General features: G+C 43.2%; 1 pseudogene; it reads left to right on the top strand.

Annotated features, from left to right (window-relative positions):
- The first annotated feature begins 315 nt into the window (after positions 1 to 315).
- LOC136309422 (zinc finger protein 200-like) overlaps positions 316 to 7,992 on the top strand; it is a 117,544-nt pseudogene continuing 109,867 nt past the window's right edge.

Below are 7,992 nucleotides of genomic sequence, written 5' to 3'. Positions count from 1 at the left end.
GCACCTCCCCCTGCACTCTATATAATACTGTGCACTTGATATATATATACTTGGATGAATAAGACATCTCAAGCCTTATGTCCAACTAGCCTCCTGATCTCCTGCCACCTCAAAAATGTCCCTCTCAGTCTTTCTCATCTTAGTAAATAGGAATCACTTCTACCCAGTGTGCTCAGATTGATAATTAGAGTGGAAGGGAGGTCAGGAAGGAGGGAGGTGAGGGGTATTTATTATAAGGAATTAGTTTAAGTGATTGTGAAGACAACTCCCAAGATCTGCAGGGTGAGTCAGCAACTTAGAGGCCCAGGAGAGGTGATGGTGTGGTTCCAGCCCATGGAAGACTGCAGCCAGCCTTCTGCTTTTCCACCGCAGGTAGAGCCACAGAAAGAGCAGCCCCGCCAGCCCAGCCTCCCTCCAGCCTTGGGAGCTCGGCCGTCCGGGAAACTTCCCTTCTCAACAGCAGACTGCCAGCTCTGAACAGGGAGATGGCTATTGCACTTGAACCAGGGCACTAGGCGTGACATCACAGAGGCTGAGGTGCCTGGCCTCTCTGAAGGCAGTATCCCAGCAGTGGCCTGTGAGAACAGTCCAAAGGGCAAGGGGATGATGTGGCCTCTTGTGCCTGGTTTTCCCAATCTCTTCCCGAGCTTGGGTCCTACACCACCCTCAGTGAGTATCAGGGGTGGCAGAGCCATTGAAAGCTTTTTAACAGGTTTCCTTCAGTAAGAGGTGACCTTTGAAAACCACAGAAACGAGAATGCTATATAATTGATTTCAAAGCACAATAGCTGCAAAAATGTTTCTTATGCCTCCAAAGCCAAAGCAGTCCTCCCAGACTCCAGCCTAGGCCAACAACTACTTTAAGATGCCACTAGTAGGGCCATGACCATCCACCAGCTGGCCCTGGGGCACTTCCTCACCTTCTTGCCCCAGCCAGGCCTGGCCCAGCCCAGTGAAAGTCAAGGAAATCATGGTTATTATAAAGAATGTGAGCTCAACCTTTCAGGACAGTGCACCCTCATCTCTTAATGAAGCTCTGACTGGAGAAGGAATCCAGCAGAAATAGGAGACAGCACCTTTGTGCTTGAAAGATGAGCCTGATGAGCTGGTGGTCTTTGGGGACTGGAATGTGTTTTACTCCCAGCAAGAATGCATACACCTGGATCCGACTCAATGGCCTAGCTCAGAGAAGGAAGTTGCCGATGATGGGAAGATGATGTTCTTGGTAAAATACAGTAATCTTAAGGGTAAAGATTTTAGAGCCTTCCAATTGTGATGAAATGGATGGTTCCGTGGTCTCCAAGCAACCTCCAGATTGCCATAAAGAAAATAGACTAAATATACCCATTTCAAAGGAACAGAAAATGAGAACTCTTTTAGTTCCCATTGAAAATTCTGATCCACTAGAGGAACTCTCAGGATTTGTGGACATGGATGTTATTGTACATACCCCAAATCAGAAAACAAGAAGGTGGTACACTAGTCCACAGTGTGGGGAACAACCAAACAATAGTTTTTACCTTATTTCCCACCAGAAGTCTCACATCGGAGAGACACTTCATAACTCCTGTTACTGTGGGAGAAGCTTCGATTGTAAAACAAACCTTAATAAACATAAGTGAATCCACACAGGAGAGAAACCTGATTCATGTTCTCATGGAATAGTTTTCCTCAAAATTCTATTCAGATTCACCATAAAGGAACCCATCTAAGGGAAAAGATATTTAACCCTTTTGAATAGTGAGTTTTTTTCATGCTCACTGACCACCAGAAGTGAGGCTTTTTTTTTTTTCAAAAAATGAAATTAGGCCCTGGCCGGTTGGCTCAACGGTAGAGCATCGGCCTGGCATGCGGGGGACCCGGGTTCGATTCCTGGCCAGGGCACATAGGAGAAGCTCCCATTTGCTTCTCCACGCCCCCCTCCTTTCTCTCTGTCTCTCTCTTCCCCTCCCGCAGCCAAGGCTCCATTGGAGCAAAGATGGCCCGGGCACTGGGGATGGCTCCTTGGCCTCTGCCCCAGGCGCTAGAGTGGCTCTGGTCATGGCAAAGCGACTCCCCGGAGGGGCAGAGCATCGCCCCCTGGTGGGCAAAGCGTCGCCCCTGGTGGGCGTGCTGGGTGGATCCTGGTTGGGTGCATGCGGGAGTCTGTCTGACTGTCTCTCCCCATTTCCAGCTTCAGAAAACGAAAAAAATAAAAATAAAAATAAAATTAGTTCCAGTTACAGTTTTATTAACTTAAAATCATGTTTAATAATCAATTTATGGAAACAAGAAGAACATACATTTGCCTTTTTTAATGTTGCCTTACACATTTTTAAAATAAATCGATAGTACTCTGGATGGTCAGAAGGCATGAGGACGTACATGAACATTCATACTGCTCAAAGGGTTAAGTGTCCAGAAGGTAGGAAAAACCTTCCCTGATAACAAAGAATGTGTGCTTCACCTGCAGAAGTTGTATAGCTTAGAGGCTGTATGGTTGCAAAAAATATGGGAGGTTTGGTAGGCTGTCAAACTAAACCCAGATGGAAAAACCCATTCAGCACCTGAACAGTGGCTCAGTGGATAGTGTGTCAGCCTGGAACACTGAGGACCCAGGTTCAAAACTCCAAAGTCACAGGCTTAGCACAGGCTCATCTGGCTTGAGCGCAGGGCCATAGCCATGGCCCCATGCTCTCTGGCTTGAAGTCCAAGGGTGCTGGCTTGAAACCAAGGTCACTGGCTTGAGAAAGAGGTCACTTGCTCCTGGTCAAGACACATATGAGAGAGCAATCAATGAACAGCTAAAGTGCCACAACTAATAATTGATGTTTTTCATATCTCTCCCTTCCTGTCTGTCTGTCTGTCTCTCTCTTTCACTAAAAAAACAAAACAAAAAAACAAAACAAAAAAAACAAAACAAAAACTCATTCATCATATAAACCCAAAAGCAAAAGGAGGATCATGAAAGGTCTGATAATCCTGCCTCAAACTGAAATGTTTCATAAGGAATTCCAAATTCCCAGACTGTCTGAAAAAATTACAGATATAGGAAAATCTGAAAATAGCCAAAATTGGATACACACCCCTCTTGGATGAAATCTCAATTTTTAGAAAATTCACAGGGAAGCAAATATCCTCAAGGACTATATCTCAGTTAACCTCTGGCTTTTTGGACTAAGGAGCTTTCTTTTGTAAACTGGTGCAACAATGCTCAACTCACAGACCCCATTCCTGAGAAAGGCTTTGAATAGGAGTCTGGAGGCTGCTTACCTTCAGGATGAATACAGTGACTCTTGTGTACTGACAGTATATCCATTTTTTCCCTCATGTATGAATTCACACTTGAGGAAAGAGAAATAATGCAAAGGTCTTTTTCTACACTGGCGTTCTCCCCTGAAAGAATCAAACTACTGACTTATTAAGCCAAGAGCTTAATTCTATTAACAATTTGTATAAACCTCTAAAAACACCCTGTTAAAACTTGAGTGTTGAAAGGTATTGTTTGCTTTGGAATATAGAAAAATACAGCAATGGAATATCAAAGGCTTACTCTGTCATTTGTATGTGATTTAAACTAACAATCAGTTTTGGTTACATTTGCATTTTATGATGAAAAGTGGCTGTTTTACAAAAATCATTTTTACAACATAATTGGTTAAGATATCTACTGTTCTTGCTGCTTCTTGTTGAGCTAGTAATTGCTCGTACAGCTATTTTATGCCTTTCTTTGTCATGAAAGAAGCTGGGTTTGTTCAGGTCTGGCCGCCCAGCTCCACTACTGGAAAGGTTCTTCAGAATCTTGTCCCTCTGCTGAGCCAAGAAGCAAACCTGCTAGAAAAGAAACCACAAGAGCCTGAAAAGGAAGAGGAAGACATTCGCTTTTTTCCATGGCTGTTCAATAAATGTACCATATGTTTAATTCCCTTCTAAGTAGTTATCAGGGCTTGGCAATGGGTGGTCATTAACTCCCAAGTGAAGTGTTTATTTTTAGAGTTTGTGTCTCCAGTGACCAGCTCACATCAGCTCTCAGAGACAGGATTCTAGTGTCTTTATTGTTGTAGATATCAATTCTCTTTGTTTTTCTGATATCCAGACTTTCCTGACTTGTCTTCCCAGAGGCAAAACCACTGTTGTCATCCCCTGGCCACGTAGCTCAGTTGGTTAGAACATGTGCCAAGGTTGCAGGTTCAATACCCAGTCAGAGCACATACAAGAATCAACCAATGAATGCCTAGATAAGTGGAATAACAAATGAATGTTCTCTCTCTCTACTTCTCTCTCTCTTTCTTTCTTTCCTTTCTGTCTCTCTAAAATCAATACAAAAAAAAAAAAGACCAGTGGTATGATGTGTAATTTTAAGGATTCTCGGTCCATTTAGCTCTTTTCAGGTTTCCCAGATTTTTTCTATTTTGATTAGACTAGGTTAATCTTCTAAGCTATTTAGATTTTTTTTTCTTTTCTTTTTATTGGGTGACACTTGTTAACAAAATTATACAGGTTTCATGTGCCCAATTCTACAACACATCATCTCTACACTGTATTGTGTGTTTACCACCGCGAGTAAAGTCTCCATCCATCACCATTCATCCCCCTATACATTCCTTTACCTACCCTTCTCCTCCTCCCACTGGCAGTCACACTCTATTTTTCATGGAAATTTTTTTTTAATCTTATAAATTTTGTTTTTCATCCAAAAACATGCCTTTTTACTTATTAGAATATTCCTGAGTAAATTTTTCTAGCATTCTTCATGTAAGTTATACACAATTTTGTTATTATAAATATATTTCTAATTACATTTTGTAGTTATTTCTCTAATATAGGAAATTTTTTTAAAATTATGTATTTGTGAAACTAGCCATCTCACAGACTACTCTTAATTTTTAGTTATTTCTCAGTTCTGTTATAATTTATGATTAAAGATTATACCATCTAAGCCAAGGACAATGGCTCAGTGGATAGAGCTTTGGCCTGGTGGATAGATGTCCCAGGTTTAATTCATGTTCAGAGAACACAGAAGTGACCATCTGCTTCTCTCCCCTCCCTCTTCCCTTCTTTCCCTCTTTCCCTCTTTCCCTCCCAAAGCCAGTGGCTTGGTTGGTTCAAGTCTAGATGCGGGTGATGAGAATAGCTCCATTGGAGCACATCAGCCTCAGATGCTAAAAATAGTTCAGCACTCAAGCATCAGCTCCAGATGGGATTGTCAGGTAGATCTTGGTCGGGACACATGCAGGAGCCTGCCTCACTATCTCCCCTCCTCTCATCTAGAAAGAAAAAAAAAAAAAAAAGTTATGCTATCTACAAATTTTTTTAAATGTTTAATCTCATCAAAGACAACCTCACATAAACACCCATAATAATACTTGACCAAATATCTGGGCACCCCATGACTCAATCAATCAACCATTACAGATGGCAAGTGTAGTGTTCTTCTTGGACCTTCTGTTACCAGTTGTGGAGCCCCTTCCTTGGTTTCTAGTGGCCTACATTGTATCCGTCTTCAGAGGATATCCTAGGGCTATCCTCACAGTGCATATGTGGATCAGAGAGCCAGCAGGCACAGAGAGCCATGAGGTCATTGGAATTTGCCTTCCCTAGAGTAGCCCTGAGCCAGTGACTGACTGCTGGTACAGGAGTCTGAAGCCCCTGCATCAACTTCAGACTTTCTTCACTCCCATTTTGAGTTCCCCTGAGAGCAGTTCTTTAATAAAATACTTGCACAGGAATTTTTTTTTAAATATTTTCTTGTTTTTTTTATTTTTTATTTTCTTAAAATTTTTATTTATTTTTATTTATTCATTTTAGAGAGGAGAGGGAGAGACAGAGAGAGAGAGAGAATGAGAGACAGAGACAGAGAGAGAGAAGGGGGGGAGGAGCTGGAAGCATCAACTCCCATATGTGCCTTGACCAGGCAAGCCCAGGGTTTTTTGAACCGGCGACCTCAGCATTTCCAGGTCGACGCTTTATCCACTGCGCCACCACAGGTCAGGCTTGCACAGGAATTTTTATCTTCAGGGTTTGCTTCTAAGGGATCCTGGCCTAATGCAGCAGGCTTTCTCATTGTACCTTGTTGGCTTTGATAAATATTGTCACTTCTTTCCTAAACCAGGCCCTACTCAGTTTTAGGTGATGATCTAAAGTTTCCTAATGCTTAAACATCATCAAATAGTCCATTTAAAGACTCTTTCTGTCAGTGTTACTAAGGAGCAAGCCTCAGAGGCAAGAAGGCGTGAGCTCCAGAATCAGCATGTACCTCTAGTCCTAGTCTTCCGCAGGCACAAAAAAAAAAAAAAAAAAAAAAAAAAAGAGTCAACCTTGCTACATCATCCTCTGAGAGAGATACCTCTACCTTCCATACCTCCCAGAATGAGGAAGTTGGGGTAGCCTGTCACATGCCATGCTGTCTGCTTTCTCATGAAATGAGAGCACCAAGGGAGGAGACAGCCCTGGAACTAACAATGAGACCCTGTTGGCAGTTAAGTTACACATCAGATGATTTACTTCACAATTGCTGATTTCTGGAGAGGTATGTCTTTCCCTTCCCAAACCACTCAGATCTATTCAGACTGTGGAAGCTTTACGTTTCTTGAAATGACTGAACCCCTGTGTCACTGAGCATCCCTTGAAGAGAACTGGGAGCAAGAACCTCACTTCTGTGGGTGGAATATCCCTTTTACTAAATTTTTGTATAGAAACAGACTTTAATGACCTTTATGCTCTTCTCTGTGCAAGAAGATACCAGGAAAAAACACAGTTGTTTAAAGGCTCTGATGATAAATGCTTTCAAAGCCCTTTAGAAAATAGTGATATGGTGTTCTTTGAAGCCAGGGTGTTTCAAGGGATTTTCTGCTATTTGATGAAACTAGGTCATCAAACTATGTATGCATGCATGCACACACACATACATTCACACACAGAGAGTTATCACTTCTTTAAAGCCTAATGTGTGAGGGCCATGGCTGGTTGCCTCAGTGGTAGGGCGTCGGCCTGGCGTGCAGAAGTCCCGGGTTTGATTCCCAGCCAGGGCACACAGGAGAAGTGCCCATCTGCTTCTCCACCCCTCCCCCTCTCCTTCCTCTCTGTCTCTCTCTTCCCATCCTGCAGCTGAGGCTCCATTGGAGCAAAGATGGCCCAGGCACTGGGGATGGCTCCTTGGCCTCTGCCCCAGGCGCTAGAGTGGCTCTGGTCACAACAGAGTGAGGCCCCGGAGGGGCAGAGCATCGCCCCCTGGTGGGTGGATCCCAGTCGGGCACATGCAGGAGTCTGTCTGACTGTCTCTCCCTGTTTCCAGCTTCAAAAAAATACAAAACAAACAAACAAAAAAACAACAAAATAAAGCCTAATGTGTGAAGTAGCCTGTGACAAATGCTGACACACTGTGAGAAGAGGATGATGAGAGAGAAACCACACATATTTAAATGAGCATTTCTCTAGTCAAAACCCTCTCAGTGGCCTGACAGTATTTGAAACCCCACTCTGCACATGACCCCAAGACAGGCAAGACTACTGCACATGTCTACCAGTACATGCCTCACCCTTTTTCTCATGCCTGCTTCCCATCCCAGGTTTGGCCTCTTGGCATTCCCTAACCTTGACTTCTAGACCAAGGCTGAATAGGACGTGAGACATCCCTTATGAAGTTAAGTAAAAGTCCAATGGGTAGATGAAAGGAGAGAGATTCCCAACCAAAGCACCAGCAACACAAAGGCATGGGAACAGGAAAGGGAGCCACATGCCAGGAAACTCAATGGTCTGTTATGGCTCAACTTTAAAAGGTAGGAGTGGACAAGTAGGCAAAATCCACCTTAATAGAAATTCATTTGTCAGGCAGCATTTTGATTTAAGTAGCCAGTAAAGTTCTTTGGTCAAGTGACAGACACATCCAATAAAGTTCTGAGGGAGGTCACTTGGACAGCAGTGCAGATGATGATGTGCTAGAACAATGGTGGAGGCAGGAAGACTGGACAGAGGCTGTTGTGGTTTGATGGTTCAGGTCAGAGGGTATATACT

The sequence above is a fragment of the Saccopteryx bilineata genome, chromosome 6 (assembly GCF_036850765.1).
Source record: "Saccopteryx bilineata isolate mSacBil1 chromosome 6, mSacBil1_pri_phased_curated, whole genome shotgun sequence".
Lineage (NCBI taxonomy): Eukaryota > Metazoa > Chordata > Mammalia > Chiroptera > Emballonuridae > Saccopteryx > Saccopteryx bilineata.
Note: the sequence above shows the minus strand (reverse complement) of the source record. Positions and strands in the feature narration are given on the sequence as shown.